The sequence below is a fragment of the Phocoena sinus genome, chromosome 9 (assembly GCF_008692025.1).
Source record: "Phocoena sinus isolate mPhoSin1 chromosome 9, mPhoSin1.pri, whole genome shotgun sequence".
Lineage (NCBI taxonomy): Eukaryota > Metazoa > Chordata > Mammalia > Artiodactyla > Phocoenidae > Phocoena > Phocoena sinus.
Window position 1 is genome coordinate 55,392,173 of NC_045771.1, and position 19,564 is coordinate 55,411,736.

General features: G+C 38.9%; 1 protein-coding gene across 3 annotated transcripts in view; it reads left to right on the top strand.

The window, feature by feature from the left end:
* Window positions 1-19,564, top strand: part of CDK14 (cyclin dependent kinase 14) — a 595,562-nt gene that overhangs the window by 514,421 nt on the left and 61,577 nt on the right. The gene's annotated exons all lie outside the window — the stretch shown is intronic.

Genomic DNA, 19,564 nt, shown 5'->3' on the forward strand with positions numbered 1-19,564 from the left:
ATTTGGGCCACTTAACTCATTTCTAATTCCTGGGTGGCCCCTAGTACAGACCTTATTGTGGCGAAGCATTTATTTACTTTTTTTTTTCCTATTTGATTCTTTGGCCTCTGCTATTCTGCAGATTTTACATAAAGCAGAACCTAAACGAGATAGTCTCTGAGCCTGTCGGCCTGTCCCGGTCATCACACAGGCTTTACAGAAACAAGCATAAGATGGCAACTTCTGAAAAGGCTGTGTCTTTAGTGCCAGTTGGAAATGTCTGGGTTTTTTGGAAGTTTACGCCTATATATATCTTTTCATTTAATGCAACATAACTCTGAAGCAAACAAAGAACCAACTTTTTTGTGGGGAAGGCTTTTTATTTGCTAGCCCATATTGTTACTTGCTTGTGTGGCTGTTCAGGAATTAAATGTTCCAGTGAATTGAAAGATACAGACAGCATCGCAAGGGCTCCTCTTCCTTCCTCTCTCTCTTAATGTGAAATGTTAACAGGCTGAACTGTCAGCAGATTACATGTCCACATTGTCTTGTGGGTGATTAGTCAATACATTTGGACTTAGCTTTTGTGTATGCTCAATGTGGAGGTCAATTTTGGCCTCTCAGGAGTATGGTGGTGATTTATGAATGATTGGAGAAAAGATTCCCAGATTGATAAAAGATGGTGTATAAATGCCAGTCGGGAAATGTTACTAGTAGACTTGCTATTTCATATGTAAGATTCTTCATTCTTCTGGTTATTTCTCCCTATTGGATAAAAAGTTACCCGGAAGCACAACTTTATTCACCCAGTAGCATTTGTACTCTCACTTCAATTGGTCAGACAAAGAGTGGGGCTGAGTTTTTGACCAGTTACCTCCTGGTTCTGAGAATGGTTTTAATTCATGAGGGTTGCAGCAGATGCTATTGAGAGTATTTGACCTGCATTACCATAACGAGAGCCCCTGACTTTATAAATCCCTTAGCCAATTCAGTAGAACAAAACAAAAATTGGACCTTATTTGTGCTGCTGCCTCATACACACATACACACAAGCAAGCCTGAATTTCCATCGCAGGGCTGTGTCCTTTCTTCTCTGCTCTTTTGAGATCTCTCTGACCTGAGCCTGGCCAGTCAAAACGGCTAGAATGTGTCAGGTCAGCCTTGCCATGTAAATCAAATCATGCTCACTGGATAGAAGCATTTCCCATAAGGTCTGAAAAACTGCTAAGTGAAAAGAGATTTTAAAAAGCTGCTCGGAACTACAGTCATCAGTATTTAAAAGCCTTTACAAAGATGTTTTTTCTTTGTAGTACGTTTTTAAAACTAGATTCAAGGGTATTATCTAGAACCTCTTCCTCTAGAATTATCTAATAATACTAGAAATATGTTCTCTATGAATTTTGTCTTTTTCACATCAACTTTTAAAGCTTTAATATTATTACTGCCTTTGTTGTTTTCTTCAAAATCCAGATACCTCAGTTTGATTCAACATTATATTAAGGAAACATCTAAATTTCTTTTTCTTAGAAAAGCTGCATGGAAGCTGGATTTTAAGAGTTTTCTGTCAGTCAGCAAAAAAGGAAATCATTTTAATTTTTCACCTTTGTAGGGTTTTCTTTTAATCAAATGGGTTCATCTTAGAGATGAAATAGCATAGCCTATATATTGGCCTAATACATCCTGCACAGTGGAGCTGATTGTAATCAATAGCTGAATACCAGTGTCTATATTGGAGACATTATAGAGTCAAAAGTCTACATAGGGCTTCCCTGGTGGTGCAGTGGTTGAGAGTCCGCCTGCCAATGCAGGGGACATGGGTTCGTGCCCCAGTCCGGGAAGATTCCACATACCGCGGAGCAGCTGGGCCCGTGAGCCGTGGCCGCTGAGCCTGCGCATCCAGAGCCTGTGCTCGGCAACGGGAGAGGCCACAACAATGAGAGGCTCGCGTACCGCAAACAAACAAACAAACAAAAAGTCTACATAAATAAGGGTATTCATAAAGAAAATATGTAATTCCCTAGATTTTGATTTTGTTGTTGATGAATTAACTAACAGTTTAGAACAAGCGGAGGCATCTTAAATTTTCCTCAAATGCCCCAGTTCTTTGTAAAGCCCAGAGAGATTGGGAAGGAGAGGAAGGGGCAAGAGGTTGAGGGCTCAGAGAGCCTAAGACTGTAACCTAGCATTTTAGCCACCTCTCTGGAGAATTACACAGAGGTAAATGTGGAAAATGCATTGTATCACTTCTGGTTTTGAAATGACGGAGGACTGAGTAGAGAGGAACGTTTCAAGTCCTAAATTTTCTCTTATACCACAATGCCAAATTGTTTCTAAACTTGTATATACTAAGGTCACTTCAGTTATTTAGTTAATAATCCTGGATTTACATAAACTGGCCTTACTGGAAAAGCTAATGAGAAGCATTTTTCTTTGCAGCAGAGAGCAATTTTGGTTTCAGAGTCTTGTAACCAAATGAAACGAAAAGAAAACCACATGCACCTAAGTTTTAAAAATGCAGCCAATGGATGATCAAGATACTGTGCTTCCTACAGTTTGTTATCCTCTAAAGATATGAATAGACTACAGATTGCATAGATTGTCCCCACCCTTTTTATCAGCATTACAGGATAGGACTTTCCTAAAGTCTGAGAGAGCCTTAAATATGCATACAAATTTTCCCTAAGGGAAAGACCGGAAACTATATTGAATATCACATCCATTAGTATCACTTATATTTGTGCACAGTGATACTGAATACACCCCCAGGCTGAGCTTAATTTTCCAGTTATTCTAAATGGAGAGAGGAAGTGCACAGTCACTCTTGTCTGCTCTCCTTTTGCTGAATACAGGGGTTAAGAATGGCCTCTAATCTTTTAGACAGATGTTTTATAATTTTCCTGAAATGGTATATGCTCATTATGGAACATCTCTTTTTAATGAATCAATTGGTCTTCAAACCCTATTAAATTCATAATAAATATAGAAATACCTGTCTGGTGCATGAAAAAACTGTATTTGGTTCAAGTGCAAGAAGTTACTGCATGCATATTTTGGTGACCCTCTCCTTGCTTTCTAGTATATTATCTTTGCTAATCAATGTTATTTAAGTATCATGTGAAAATGAAAAAAAAACGTGGTAGACTCTTTCTGTCTGACTCAGTCATCAAGCAATAATTTCCTAAAAGTAGGCTGCCAGGTAAACAGTAGGATGCATAAATTGCTCAAGAATTTTAATTAAATAAGAGAAAGATTTTTTAAAAAACCGAACTCCAGGCAAAATATAATTCATTGGTGCTTAAGAGTCTCTGGCATCGCTAACTGAATGTTCATTAGAGAGGTGTTCACACACCCTGGGGAAGTGGGGGGCAGTGCCAAAACCCCTGGTGAGTTTTTAAAAATCCAGGGTCCTGGGGTCTTCCGCATTTTAAAGAACCCCAAAGGATGTTGATGTAGGTAACCTTTGAACCACATATTATGACCTGTTCGGTAACTATTTAAGAATTGTACATTTATGAAGTAAAATAATCAACTTATTTGGGCCAGGACTGGATAAAGACAAAATAGGAAAAGCCATCCCTTCCTTTCCCTTCCCTTTTTTTTAAGGAAGATTAATATAAAGTTGTGCTGTCCAACAGGGTAACCACTAGCCACGTGTAGCTATTTTAAGTTCATTTTTAATTAATTAAAATTAAACTAGGGCTTCCCTGGTGGCGCAGTGGTTGAGAGTCTGCCTGCCAATGCAGGGGACATGGGTTCGTGCCCCGGTCCGGGAATATCCCACATGCCGCGGAGTGGCTGGGCCCGTGAGCCATGGCTGCTCAGCCTGCGCGTCCGGAGCCTGTGCTCTGCAACAGGAGAGGCCACAACAGTGAGAGGCCCACGTACCGCAAAAAAAAAAAAAAAAAAAAAAAAAAACTAACTAAATTACAACCTTGTTCCCCCAGTAGCAGTACCACGTTTCAAGTGCTCATTACCCACCATGACTAGTGGCCACCATAGGGACAGGACAGAGCGAGGACCTTTCCAGCATCATAGAACGTTCTGCTGGACAGCACGGGTGAAGAGCATTTCTCCTGCCTGCCTTTGAGGAATCAGGAAAATTGAACTGAATTCAATCAGTAAAAATATGTTTCAGTTCTAGAATATAGCCACTTCAGAGAAGCTCAAAACGTTTGCGGAAGAGAGACACTCAAGTGAGGAAAGAGGCAGGTGGCAAAGTGAGTGGGACAGAGACGGATGACTGAGAGCCACAGAAAGCGCTGTGTCACAGGGACAGGAGCCATCACGAGGAAGCGGGCGTGGGGATCTTTCGGGGGAAGGAAACATGGTGCGGTTTCCTCAGGGATGGTGGTCTTTGTTGAGATAACTGAGAGAAGTAAGGAAGAACAGGTGGACAGTCCTTAGACTTCTTAAAGCTGCATGGCAGGGCTCACAAATCCTGAATGTCCGTCAGGATCCACAGGAGCTTTGGTTTGTCTGCTGTCAAACTCAACCGCCATCTCAACTCTGGTACCTGCCCCTGGAGAAACAGCGCCCTCTAGCTCTCCGTCATGCTGTGACCTCTTCTGTCCCTGCATTGACTAACAGTACTTTTATCTTCTCTTCATCTCGTGGCTTTTGCTGACTTGTTTCTGCTTATTCATGAATCCTGCTTATCATTGCTTCTCTTGTCCCTCTATTCCTGGGGCAGTCTATAGCCAAGCTCTTTTCTTCAGATTCAGACCCTCCTCCAGTCCAGAGCAGCTCTGATTGGTGTAGCCATCATCATGGAGAGAGAACAAGGCTTTGAGCAAGGCTGTTGGGTGTGTCCAGTCAGCTGAGCTGTGAACTGTGTGGCCAACCTTTCCTTAAGGAACCCCTCAGAAGAGGGCTCTGGGCTTAGCAGTCTCTGAAGCTTCTAGGAAAGCAAGCAGTATAGATGGAAGGCACTTGCCTGGCCTGTACACTACCAAGGGAAAAATCAGACAAGTATAGAGGGAAACTCCAGTTTTCATGGAGTAACAACATCCTCAATGTGTGCTATTTTTGACTAACGGTCTTTTTAAGCCATGTTGCGTCTTCTCAACTGTAGACACAAAAGGAGATAACACCCATTAGTACTTATCACAGTATAAGAAATTCAAGTGTTGGATCTAGTTTTCTTTCAGTAGCAGAAAGATTTATTATTTTTCTCCTGCTAGAACTGTTATTTTCTGCATGACTCTGCAAATTTTTTTCCTATCAAACTACAGTTTTATCTCTGTTTATTATCTCTGTTGTCTCATGTAGTTGACAGCAGTAGTTGTGGAAATAACAACAGGCAGAGGGAGAAACAAACCTTAGTGTTCCTCGCAGGTTTTATTTAAAGAATCCCTGGTTTTTGTCGTTACCTCTACGTTGCTGCAGATTAAGAAATATATATTATTCAGGAACTTGACAGTGCTTCGAACCATACACATGCAGACTACGTTTGTGAACATTTGATTGAGAAAAGGCTGGAATGTGGTTTAGTTTCTCCACCCTCCTTTCCTTAGCTTCCCCTTTGCCCAAGAGAGTCTATTATGTCCTCTAAATCCACTACTTAGCAAAATAATGGACTAAGGAAGTTTGACTCTTCTCTTCTCCCTGTTCCTTCTCTGCCCCTCTGGCCTTCCTTTGGGTCTCCTCTCATCTGTACCCCACACCCCGTCCACCAGCCCTGTGAAGGGGTTTGCCAAAGACTAAGTCCTTTACTATCTAATTTGCTTAATTCTGTCCTGGGTTGTCACAAATCAGAATGAAAAGAAAGTTTAATATATCATGCTTCATTCATCCAGAGTGCATTTTTTAAAGTATTTATTTTTCTCTATATTGATGTAATTTCAGATTTACAGAAAAGTTGCAGGAGTAGTACAAAGAATGGCTGATACACAACATCCACTTTCCCCAAATGTTAGCATTTTACTACATTTGCTCTATCATATTCTTTCTCCCCCTCTCTCTCTTTCTCACACAGACACACAAATGTGTGCACATACACAGTTTTTCCTCACACGATGCTCCATTACCTTTAAATATTTCAGTGTGTTTTTCTTAAAAACAAAGAATTCAGAGTGATATTTTTTACATTAAAAATAGAGGGGTTTTTGTCCTTGCTTTTCCCTTACCCTTCTCTGACTGAGAGTTTTTAAAAGCAAAACGGCTAAAAGAGAAGAAACTTGTTTGATGCTCCACAAATTGGTTCATCAGCCCACAGATGCTCAAAAATTGGCTATGTTTTTGAGATTCAATGTTTCCAGGTCAGATGAGCTTTCAAACTGAGGATAGTGGGCCGGTGTTGGGGGCGGGGGGTGAGAATAGCCCTGCAACTTGCATCTTCTGTCTTTTTAAAACCGAAATTAATTTCTTAGGGACTATTTAGCCAGCAGCATAACATGAGTGAAGCTTTCTTATAAGTAGTGGGCATAGATGTGATATGGCTACTAGCAAGATACCTATTAGAATGCTTGGCCAAGCTATTATGAAGTTAACAATTACATATAACTATAATCAGTTCAGGTGCTCTATTTTTCCTTTTCATTTAATGTTGATTCTTATGAATTTGGGATACAGAGGGAATCGTCTATGCCCTAAGTGCACTGTATTGTATTATTAATACCAGGATAGCAGCTGAGTCCCACTAGACAGTCTTTGTGGTCTGCGGATACTCTAAGAAGTGTCTGAGCATAAAAGGAGGCTGTTTGAGTTGAAGTGGGCTGATGGTCTGGGATGACATTTGAATGCATAGAGGACAATGTCTAAATGACAATGTCGAGAAGAGAAGGCAAAAAAAAAGCTTGAAACTATTGCCATTGTCCCACAAATGCTCATCACTCCTGAGATGCTCCTCACAGACGAGCTTTGTCTGGGTAGAAATAGGGGAGTGGGATCCAGGAGAGATAGACACTGGGGCCCTGGGACAAAAGCCAGGGATTCGGTCCTTAGACACATTAAAATTCTAGACAGATAGCAAATGTGATGAAAACCACAACCCGAATGTATTTCAAGTCTAACAAAGTTAAACATTTTAGCTAAATTATTACAAGTATATTTAACAAAATGTTTGCAATACTCTGAGATGCTTCAATGAATAAAGCTTTTAAGAACATCAAATTGGTTGTGCAAATGAATAATTTAGTGGGTCTCCTTTGGAATTTAGGATAGCTGTTTCCTCTCCCCCCCCCCACACACACACAGACACACACACACACTGTACACTCACACAGCCAAATAGAATAATTTTTCAACAGTCCTAGAGTTGTTAGAACGTCATAGATTAAACAAAGGATAACTTCTCCAGCTGATGAAATAGTGTACAAGATCTAGAACAGAAACAGTACACAAGTTTGAGAAATTGATCTCATAAAAAATATTAGCGGGCATGCCAAGCATGGAATCTAATACTGTACTCTTAAATTCCATACTTGGCTGAATTTTTTCCCTTTAAATTACCACCATTCTTTTAATGTAGTTTGCATTATGTATAGTGCCCTTGGATTTTTAATTGCTCTGGATTATCATTTTCAATGCAATTAGTAAAATGCCCTCAATTACATATAATAATTACTGTAAATGGGGCTATTGGCCTAATTACTATAAATGGGGAAAGATGTGTGATTATCATGTACAATTAAATCATGTACAGTATTTATTTTACATTATATAAATGGTGTAATGATCACATGTAATTATATTGTATCATTCCTTGGTCAACAAATCTACTTCATGTTAAGATATCTAGAATTGTGATCCATTGCCAAAGATCCATGTAGTAGATCTTTTTTCCTAAAGTATTGGGTTATTCTGTGGGCTGGGAACCCACTAAATAAACTGATTGTGCATAGGCAAGAAAAATCTGGAAGGAACAAAAATTATTTTACCTTCATTAAAATCAAGAATGTCCAGATTATCCTATGTTGTCAGTGTTAAATCCTCCCTGAGCCCAATGCCAACTTTCACCATACCTATTTGTTTTTATGTAAGCATGTGAAAATCAACACCCTCTAAATGGTGGCAACATTTAAAATATGCCTGGGGAAAAAAAAAGAGGTCCTTTCTTCACTGTGGCCAACATGATAATCATCCCTAGTTTACAAATGCACACTTAACAAGCTTACAGCACATAATTAATTCTGCAAAGGATGCTGTTTGACAGAGTGGGATTATGAGAATTGCATATTGATAGTGGCAGGAGAAATAAATCTATTTTCTCTACATAAGGTAGGGTGTTCTTGTGTGTTCTTTAGAAACTGGCACATCTCAGAGGTGTTGCTCTCAAAATGATCTCAGGATGGAAAGAAGTCAGTAATTACAGAGCCAGGCATTCAGTTGTGTCCTAATTTTCCCACCAGTTTTTCAGTGTTTCCGCTGCCTCAGAGACTTAAAGCATTCTCATTAGGTAGCTGCAGAGGCAGCCGCTTGCCTACTCCCTCATTCTCTCACTCGCATTTCCTTTTTTTTTTTTCCATTCCTGCCTTGGGAGTGACTGTGAAGATCATTTGCTGGAATGATTGGCAGGTTAGAGGATTCGATCAGATGAGTTCCTCTTAGTGCAGGTCAAAAAGGCTAGTTAGCAGGAGCTGTCGAAAAATGCCAGCAGCATTCGAAATGGGAAATGTCATGACTTCGAGGCAGGGGGTGCCACCTGGAACAGAAAGCCCCCAGCTCATTAGCAAGTTACAGGATGCGGGCTTAACTGGAGGGAGCAGAGAAGGAAAGATAATACCCAATAGGGAAAATGATTGTGAAGTGGAATTGATTTCATGTATAATTTGTTTATCACTAGAGGGGACAAATGCTGTCCTTCTGACATGAGCAGAGGAGTGTGGACTATGAATGAAGCAATTTTGCATAATCTCCAGGTTGCGCTTTGGATTTAAAGAATGCAAACTTCTTTATTCTTAACTGTGGAAATGATCAGGTCATGTTACATTAATTAAAGCTGACATACTCTCAAATGTTTTATCTGGGCAATTGTGGCAACTCGACAAACGGATAGAGATGGGCAACTTTAGAAAATAACGGGATTTTTTTTTTTTTTCTTTTTCCTCTGCTGGTGTGGAAGACTAGCTCAGTTGCATACTGAATTATAACAGGCTTGGTGTTTATCTTCAGTGCTTAGCTAGGCTACACAATCAAACCAGGGTTCCAGATTCTCATGAAATCTCATTTATAGAGGAGAGCGTTTGCCCTTTGGGAGATTTAGATTGAATCCATGTTAAAATATACATGTATATTTTAGAATATGACTATATCATATTTTGGTATAATGTGAAAACTTTAATCTTTTTTTTTAAAGGAGCAGCTCTCCAGTAATGAAACTGGAGCCTAGTTGTCAGTTCATCTGGATAGAATTTGATATTTTATCATAAAGTCAACAACTTACAGTAGCATAGTTACAAACAAAACTAAAATAAAAAAGTGTCCTTACAAGAAGAATTAATCTGCAATTTGTAAAAAGAGAATGTAGTGGCAAAACAGAAAATAATATCGCCTAGCATGTACTCAAACCAAACTCCAAATTTAAAGGCTTCAGTATTTTTTACAATGCATTAAATGGGCTTTAGTGTAAAGCTTTTTCCTACATAAATTCCATCAGAAAATGTATTTTCTTTTGATAAGAAACTTTTACGATATTATTTATCTTTTACATGGAGATCTTTATTCTGTTATTTTAAGTCACAGATGCCACAGCTGCAAGTCTTTCTGGCTGAACACTAAAGGATGTTTACTTAGCATCCAGATTTTGATTATAACATATATTTTCAAAATGTTTTTGTCCTGACTTTTCTTTTCTCTTAAATACTGAGACATTTTATGAGGCAGTTATGAAATAACCAGTGCTTGTTTTATCAAGCGGCCTCAGATTGCTGTCTTAAGTGAATAAGAATCCTAAAATCTCCTAGTGGAAACATTGGTGGAAAATTCATTCTGTTCTGTATTCAGCATGAAAAGCTTAGCATTAAGTTACTGAATATAGCTGTCAAGATATACTGCATTACTTTTGTCAAATCTAAAAATTTAAACATCAGTGTGAATCCACTCATCCCCTTATTTGGGAGCTTTATTGTGTGGTCCAGGAGCTGGCCTTTAAAAAAAATTATGAAAGACTTTTTTTTTTTTTTTTTTTTTTTTTTTTTAAATTTATTTATTTATTTATTTTTGGCTGTGTTAGGTCTTCGTTTCTGTGCAAGGGCTTTCTCTAGTTGCAGCAAGCGGGAGCCACTCTTCATCGCGGTGCGTGGGCCTCTCACTATCGCGGCCTCTCTTGTTGGGAGCACAGGCTCCAGACGTGCAGGCTCAGTAGTTGTGGCTCACGGGCCTAGTTGCTCCGTGGCATGTGGGATCTTCCCAGACCAGGGCTCGAACCTGTGTCCACTGCATTGGCAGGCAGATTCTCAACCACTGCGCCACCAGGGAAGCCCTATGAAAGACTTTTGAAATAGCTCATCTAAAGTTAAGATGTTTTATTCTTCCACAGTAACTCAATTTGTTAATAACTGACAGATTTATTAGAAAAATGAATAAGTCAACTATTATGAAAGAAAACACTGTCAATAAAATTTTTAATAAGAGGATTGGGTCTAGTTGTCTTCCCAAGGACTTCACAGTCTCAGAAGCTTGAAGTAAGATGCCCTTACATCTCAAGATGGGCCAGATGAAGGAGTCCAGCCATGCAGAGCCGGAGGTGACTAGTGGCCTTTGTTCATACCTGGTCTCATTTCTCACTCTTTCCTCCATGCTCTGCCCTCACCTTGGCTTTCCAAAGTCAGCTCTGCATTCATGGACATCGTAGACTCTCCGCTATTTTGCCTTCTTCTCAGTTAATCTCCTCTCCATCAACTAAAATAATATCTGATACATACTGACATTATATTTATCATTCCCTTTGTTGAATATTTCCACAGCTCTATGGATTGAGTGACCTTGTTGTTGAAAGTTTCACAGTCAGATTTATGGGTTCCCCTTAGATAAGTTCCCTAGTTCCAAAGAAAAGAAATGGCATCCTTATAATTGTCTTCTTTATCAGTAGTTCTCAACGTGTGGTCCATATACCCTGGGGATCCCCAGAAGTTCCATGGGGGTCAAAACTGTTTCCTTAATAATATTAAACTGGTCTTTGCCTTTTGCACTGTGTTGACATTTGCACAAATGGTGCAAAAGCAATGGAAGTAAAACCGCTGGCTCCTTAGCATGAATCAAGGCAGTGGCACCAAACTGTCTTCCTAGGCACTGTTTTCTCTACCGCCACACAATGGTAATTGTTTTTAAAACACAGTTTCACTTAATAATGTTCTTGATGAAGCAGTTAAGATTATTAATTTTATTAAAGCTCACCCTTTGAGTAAATGTCTTCTTAATATTCAGTGTGACTAAATGGGAAGTTTACATAAACCATCTCCACTGTGTACCTAATTACTCTGGTTTTCTCAAGGGAAAGCTGTGGGCAGGTGTTTGAGTTGCAAGGGGAACTGGCTGTTTTTCCCTGAAACATGGTCTTTAAGGGATGACTGACTGACAGTGGTTATCGGTTATGGTTTTTCAGACTTGGGTATTTGGCAGACGTTTCTTAAAAATGAACAAGAAAAAAAAAAAAAATGAACAAGAAGTGAGTCTGTCACCCCAGGAAAACAACCAATAGCATTTGCTGCCTAAGATAAAATTAAAGCTTTCAGTAGAAAATTAGAATTTGGGGAAACCATAGAAAACTTTTATTTGCCACTGTGGGCTTGACAACTTTCCAAATATTTTTCAAGTGAGATGGGTAGTGACATAAGCAAATGTGATTTTTTTGAAATTGTATAGTGAAATGTGTCAACGTTCAAAAGAGCTGTATAACCCATTGAATCAATACTTTCCAAATGACCAGTGCCTGATTGTAGAAAATCATTGCCTGGGTAAAATACTCACTGAAAGTGCAAAATAAACCAATAGATTTTAAAGTAGCAGAGTATGAAGAATTCATTGATACGGTTTCAAATTTCCCAGTGCAACTAATCTTTAAGAAACTACCACTTGTTGTGTTTTGTTATAATATAAAAGAATATATATCCACAATTACCTGAAAGGGCTATTAAAATACTTCTTTCTTTTCCAACTACATATCTGTGAGAGGCGGTATTTTCTTCAGTTGCAGCAACCATAATAACATATCGTAGAACAGACTGAACGCAGAAACAGATAGGAGAACCCATCTGTCTGCTATTCAGCCAGATATTTAAAAGTTTTGCATAATTGTAAAGCAGTGCCACCCCTCTTGCTAATTCTGTTTGGAAAATATGGTTATTTTATTAAAATAGTGCTTTTATGTTAACATGCAATTGGGTTATTTTTAATGAATTAATATTTTAAATTATCAATTTTAATATCAAATATGGTAAACACCAACAGCTATAATCCATATAAACGAACGCTCTGGGGGTGTCCTTTATAATTTTCAAGTGTATAAAGAGTCCTTAAGACCCAAAAGTGTGAGAGCTGCTGCTCTATACCCATAGTGTCATGCATTAATTCTAATATGCTAATTTTGCTGGTAACATTTTCCCCCTTGAATAAATTACTCTTCATTGCAATTTTTTTGTTTTGCTCTACAGAGTTATTCCCGTTCTATCCGTCTAATTGACTATCTCAGTTTTTCTGGAGTACAGTGAATAAAATCCCAATTCTTGTTCACACAGATGTCATCTGAAAATTACAGTTGAGTGCCATTTAAATCTGTGTCCTTGATGATTAGAAGACTAACTCTTAAAAGACTTTTGCTGTATATTACTTTGGGGGGCTGTAACTTTCCCTTTTTTATATGCATTAGGTTTGACCTTACCTAATGGTGAGGCTCTGATCCTACAGTACTAAATCATCAGGCTGTTTTACATAGCTTGTTTATAGGACTTGGGAGGACTTTCTGTACAGCGTCCTGAGCAGACTCAGTGTACGTTCAACTTCTTTCAGGAGAATGGACTCAGGTCTTTTCCCTCCCTGCCCACTACCTTGAGATAGCTCATGGAAATCTGAGTGCATTATGGGGTTCAGAATTGAAAGTAACTACTCAGCATGAGTAGAAGTCAGATTAGGGTTGTATTTTTTTAACTCTTTTTTTTTAAATAAATAAATTTATTTATCTATCTATTTATTTATTTTTTGGCTGTGTTGGGTCTTCGTTGCTGTGCGCAGGCTTTCTCTAGTTGCGGCGAGCAAGGGCTACTCTTCGTTGCAGTGCGTGGGCTTCTCACCGCGATGGCTTCTGTTGTTGCGGAGCACAGGCTCTAGGCATGCAGGCTTCAGTAGTCGTGGCTTGTGGGCTGTAGAGTGCAGGCTTAGTAGTTGTGGCAGACAGGCTTAGTTGTTCTGCAGCATGTGGGATCTTCCTGAACCAGGGATCAAACCCATGTTCCCTGCACTGGCAGGCAGATTCTTAACCACTGCACCACCAGGGAAGTCCCTGTTATCTCTTTTTTTTTTTTTTTTGCGGTACGCGGGCCTCTCACTGTTGTGGCCTCTCCTGTTGCGGAGCACAGGCTCCGGACGCGCAAGCTCAGCGGCCGTGGCTCACGGGACCAGCCGCTCTGCGGCATGTGGGATCTTCCCAGACCGGGGCACGAACCCATGTCCCCTGCATCGGCAGGTGGACTCTCAACCACTGCACCACCAGGGAAGCCCCCTGTTATCTCTTTTTGATGCTAGTCATTCTAACGGGTATGAAGTGATGTCTCATTGTGATTTTGGTTTGCATTTCCCTGATAATTAGTAATGTCGAGCACATTTTCACATACCTTTATTCCACAAATAAATGTATGGCTATTTTACACATGTTGAGAACAAAGCTAGAGTTTCAGCCCCTCTGTATTGAAGACCCCTGGTATTTGTCCATCTTACCCATTAGCGTCTAGATCTCAGAATATAGGCATTTGTTTACTGATTTATCCTTATTTCCCAATTTTGTCTCCATCACCTCGTATTGCATATAATTTATGTCCCTTAAATATTTTTAAATGGAGTGAATGTCTGCCTTACTCACCATAACATAATCTTCTGTTCTTTCAACAAGTATTTTTTCAGTAGCCATTATCTTGGTGCTGTTCTAAGTAGTAGTAAATAAAACTGTTTTTTAGCTTCAAGACAATCACAGTTGAGAGACATAGATACAAACATATAAATTGAAGGGTGATAAAGGCTACAGTATATTTTCATAAAGCTACATGGGAGGACAAATAAGGTAAAAATTAATTCTGTGAGAGGGGCTTGAGAAAATTTCACAAAAGCAGAGATTTGGGGGACTTCCCTGGTGGCGCAGTGGTTAAGAATCTACCTGCCAATGCAGGGGACACAGGTTCGATCCCTGGTCCAGGAAGATCCCACATGCTGCAGAGCAACTAAGCCTGTGCGCCACAACTACTGAGCCTGCGTTCTAGGGCCCGTGAGCCACAACTACTGAGCCTGCACTCTAGAGCCCGCGTGCAACAACTACTGTAGTCAGCGTGCCTAGAGCCTGTGCTCCGCAACAAGAGAAGCCACCACAATGAGAAGCCTGCGCACTGCAATGAAGAGTAGCCACCACTCACTGCAACCAGAGAAAGCCTGTGCACAGCAACAAAGACCCAACCCAACCAAATGTCCCTTTAAAAAAAAAAAGAAAAAAGAAGAGATTGAACAAAAGGAGGGACTAGAGAAACACTTTGAGCAAAGCCATGTCACAAAGTGCAGCATCCTAAGGAAGGGTCTGATAAAGCTGAAAGATGTGGGGATGGTGGAGTGAGAAGAGATGGGACTGAAAAGTGATTTGAAGCTAGATTGTGACAGGGCTGGAATGACATGCTAAAGAGTTTGGATTTTAATGTGATTGCCCAGGGGGCGGGCGATATATATGACTTCCTGGTCAGACATAGGAGAGTCAAAATATCTTAAAGCTGGTAGATCCTTTTGGGATCATATAATAACCTTGAAAGAAGACGTGATATTTTTCCTTTTCTTTGAACTTCTTATTATGGTAGATCATGTCTTGAAAACAAGTAAAGAAATGTGTAAAACTCCATTCATACTTATATTAACATAATATTAGAATATTAGAAATTGTACCAACACTTACCCTTCTCTTTGGCTGAAAACCTATTCATTCTCCAGTCCTGAAATTCTGTGAATCTATTATGGGTATGGCTCCTTTAGTGTGCATTTTTCAACATGTACATAAATGTGTTTCTTGAAAAATTATGCATAAATTCATTATTTTATTTGAAAGAATATGCCTTCTTTGTTAGCATATTTTTTGTAAAATGAATAATGACCCCCTTAATTTAACTTCTGTGGATATGTAAAATTCCATATATTAAGACACACTGACAACATTTAGGGGCAATGCAAAAACTAAAGAATGAGATAACAGATTTTCCAAGGATAAAAATGTAAGACAATTTTTGAAGTTGAAAGAAATGTTTAAGAATTTAGTATCTTGGGACTTTCCTGGTGGTCCAGTGGTTAAGACTCCGCTCTCCCAATGCAGGTGACCTGGGTTCAATACCTGGTCAGGGAACTAGATCCCGCATGCCGCAACTAAAAAAAAAAAAAAAAAAAAAGATCCCACATGTTGCAACTAAAAAGATCCTGCATGCTGCAGCTAAGACCCAGTGCAGCCAAATAAGTGAATAAATATTTTAAAAAATTTAGTATTGTCATGGTCTAACTTGTAATATGCTTAGCACTCTGTAGGTGTGCAAAAGTGTTTTCATGAATAAATTCATACTGATGTTTATGAACTTTAAGAGTTAACTCTAGTTTTCATGTCCATTTTTGCCTAAATCCAAACAAACTGTTAATTATTTGAAGGTCTTAAAGTGAGTCTAACCAAGTTCTTAAAACTACCTAATGTTTAGTAATTCAGTAACTTTTTTTGATGATGATGATAATAATGGCAAAGAAAAAATGTTAAGACAGCTAAAATAAGACAGATTGAGCATAAGTTTTTTAGAATAGACCACTTAAATATTTTTAAAAAGGAAATACTAAGTAGATTAAGTATACCAAACTGGATGGAATGTTATGCAGTCTGAATTGGGAGATTGGGATTGACATATATACACTAATGTGTATAAAATAGATAACTAATACGAACCTGCTGTGTAAAAATAAATAAAATTCAAGAATAAAAAAAACGATGGTCATAAAGGCAAATAACATGGAGAAATACATGTGATAATGTGAAAAGAGTAGACTAATTCTTCTTGTATGTGTAAAATTTATGTGTAAGGGGAAATAACAAAGGAAATACGTTAAACTGATATTCCCCTGGTGTAGCAGAGAAAACATCTCCTGATCACGGTAGCCTTGGTCAGCCTGAAAGAACATAATACAGTCCTCGTTGGCCCACTGCCCACTTGCCAGGACTTGAAATGTTTGCAAGAGGTCAGAAATTAAGATTTTTGACCTTCTCTCTCTCGTCTGCGACTTAAAGATAAAGAAGAGAGGCTGGTGAGACAAAATCATTACCTTTTATTTGTACCTTTTATTTGCAACGCAGGGTGAAAATCAATTTTGAGAAGAAAATGTATGTGTCCAGAAATGAATTTGTAAGATTTTTATACTTTGTGTGTACACAACATATTTGGGACCTGAAACCAGCTTATTATGTGGTCATTTTACATAAATAATATTCAAATATATGTATTTGCATATATTTATATATTTGTGTCAACGAAAACAATCTCTCATTTTTAACTCTCTTTCAGTTTCTTTGTGACTTCTCATGCGCTCCTTCACCATTTAGTCAGCTTTGCTTTTTGAACTGTTTTCCTGTAGTTTCCAATTTCCACCTTCATTCCATCTCTTTACTTGAAATGTTACCAGAGAGGAGTAGAAAAAAGAAAAGTGTGTGTGTGGCGAGGGGTTTGTGGTGGTGTGAGGTAAAAAGAAGGCAGAGGGAGGGAGACTGCTGAGGGGGAAAAAAGATTTAAATGAGAAGGAGAATGAATGCTTCACTTGTTGGCATTTAGCACAATTACCATACCTTAGGAAATATGCAGGGAATCGTTAATTACGACTAAATGAGCCCCTTTTAGAGGCAGTGGCGGGCCCAGGGAGCTGACTGTCAGAGCAGTGAAAGATGTTGAATTGGAAGGCTGGACTCCATGTCAGGGGGTAGATGGTCTGCTGGAGAGCCAGACACAGAAAAGATAGCCGGTGAGAGTAGCCTTTGACAGGGGAGCCACAGATAGCATTTGCATACTTTTCCTGCCAAGGGGGTTTAATCCAAAGAAAGAAAGAGATTTCAGTATTGTCAGGCAGGCTTTGTTCAGGGTGAAGAGCAGAAGGAAATCTGCTGAAGGAGCCTTTCTCAAAGCCTTGGTCTCAGCCTTGAGGTTGTTCTCGTAAAGTTATGTTCTCGAGCGTTGTTTGCACACTATTGTCTGTTTGAAGATCTTCTAAACCCAAAGGGCTCAAAGTATCCCCCTTCGCCAGCACAAAAGAAGGGAATTTGTGTGGTAAAAATGACTCGTGTTGCAGACTGAACCCAAGCACCCTTTGTTCTTGCACAGAATACTCTGAAGTTCCAAGGGTGTCTTTTCGAGCCACACTGAGTGAGTCACACCATAAAAGCGTTTGCACACTAGCAAAAACGAGGTAAAACCAACCCGTACTTGTGTCTTTCTTTGCCACCTCAACGAAGGCCTTAATGTAATTCCCAGAAAAGCTGGTTCAAAGAAAAAAAAAGTGGCAGATACAATTTGTGATTGTCATGCATCATTTTTGCCCTGTTTCCTTACAAAATGTTCTGAGGTTGAAGTGTTTAACGTTAAGACAAGTTATTTAGACCACTAAGCAGAGCAAGTTTTCTCACCACCCAACCAACGTTATCTTTTATCTGGCAACATGAGTTTATGATTATGGTCTGTGTCCAGTTTTCAAAAAGATGCCTTCTTTCCTAACCCAAGAAGAACTAGACAGTATGCAATGGTCTACTCTTTACCATAAGTTTTTCTAATAGTCTACACGTCTGTAGTGAGGAGTGTGTATCTGTAATACCTGCTTATATAGTACATCATCACAGTATTCATGGGTCAGAAATCAGGGCTTATTTCAACTTCACTAGTTGGTTTGTAGTTAAATACCCATAATCCTTATAGTTCAGGAAAGTATGTACTCAAAACACAGAATGGGAGTTTTAAAAATTAGCAATGTATTTGTTTATAAGGATAATGTGGCCAGTTGTGAGTGCCTTTTAAACTTATGGTCTTCTATGTGGAGCTTAAAGCTTCAAAAAATGTGGTATCTTACCACATTATATGTATAATTCAAAACATACAAACTAAACATTGCTTGTAGCTGATCAAGCAGGATATACAATAAAACTTGACCTTAGAAATTAGGAAACATGTGTATTTACACATAGCAACGAATTTAGCTTCAGATTTTTTTTAAATTAAGGATATTGCTTTATGGATTTTTTTTATTGTTGTTGATCCTTTTGCTGGATTTTTGGCTCACTTGGAGACCTGCGTAGAAGACCCTGCACACATTCAAAATTAAAATGAGTAATGAAAAGTCTGTTTATCTAAGGGTCTAAAAGACAAGGAAATATCCATCTGAGTTTCAAAATAAAGGCAAAACCTGTGACGTGCTTACTTTGAAACTAGCATGAGCCAGCTTCTAAGAGAAAATTTGTGCTGTCTTCATGGGTCGAGTAGTTAAGAAAACCTTTATCAGGATAATCATATTTGGGAGTTTCAATTGATGTGATAATGCCAGTGAGCTTGGATCACAGGTGAGGTTGAAAGCTAAGACACTGACAATGGCCAGATAAGAGCTTTCTGAAGTTAAAAGTGAGTGAATAAAATGGTGCTTGCTACTTTCCTAAATACGTTATATTTTGTTGTGGTGAGTTGCTGGTCTCTGATCTGAGTAAACTCTGCTTTGCTGGAAGTGGTGCATTTCTTTCTCCTGCTTTGCATTTTTCCCTGTGAGAAGCGTGTCTGAACTGGGGGGACCTGAATATACCTCTTTGTTGCTGAGCTTGTCAAGCACAGCACTATGTTCTCTTTCCCACCAGGAAGGTCAGGCCGCTGGGGGCCAATCTGTTCTCTAAAATGAACCCTACTGTCTGTCCCTGGTGTCTGACAGATTGAAACAGTTGTCTGTGTTATTGCGCTTTCAATGCTTTTTAAATGCCTCATTTTCCGAGAAAAAGATAATATATGTAGACTCCATTGAAAAGAAAAAATTTTTCAAAAGGACTGGACTTTGGGTGTTAATATTTATCTAAAAGGAAAATTTAATTAACTTTCTAAAAACATATTTACACATTCAGGAAGTTAACTGTATGCACTGGTGGGCACGGGCGTGCGCACAAACACACATACACTCTTGCACCAAGATAAGCCTTCACTTATGAGTTCTACTTCTAAAGACTTATATTGTGGTATTTTTTTTAGTTGGAATAATAAAATTATGAAGTATGGAACTGTTTCAATAGTAGAATTGTTGAAGTTAGAGTCTTTTGTACACTGAGATTTCAGTTTCATGTATTTTGATCAGAGGTATGTATAAAGCCTGAAGAAATTTGTACTGTGCTGAGCCTCAATTCAATATTCTCCAGATAATTGAG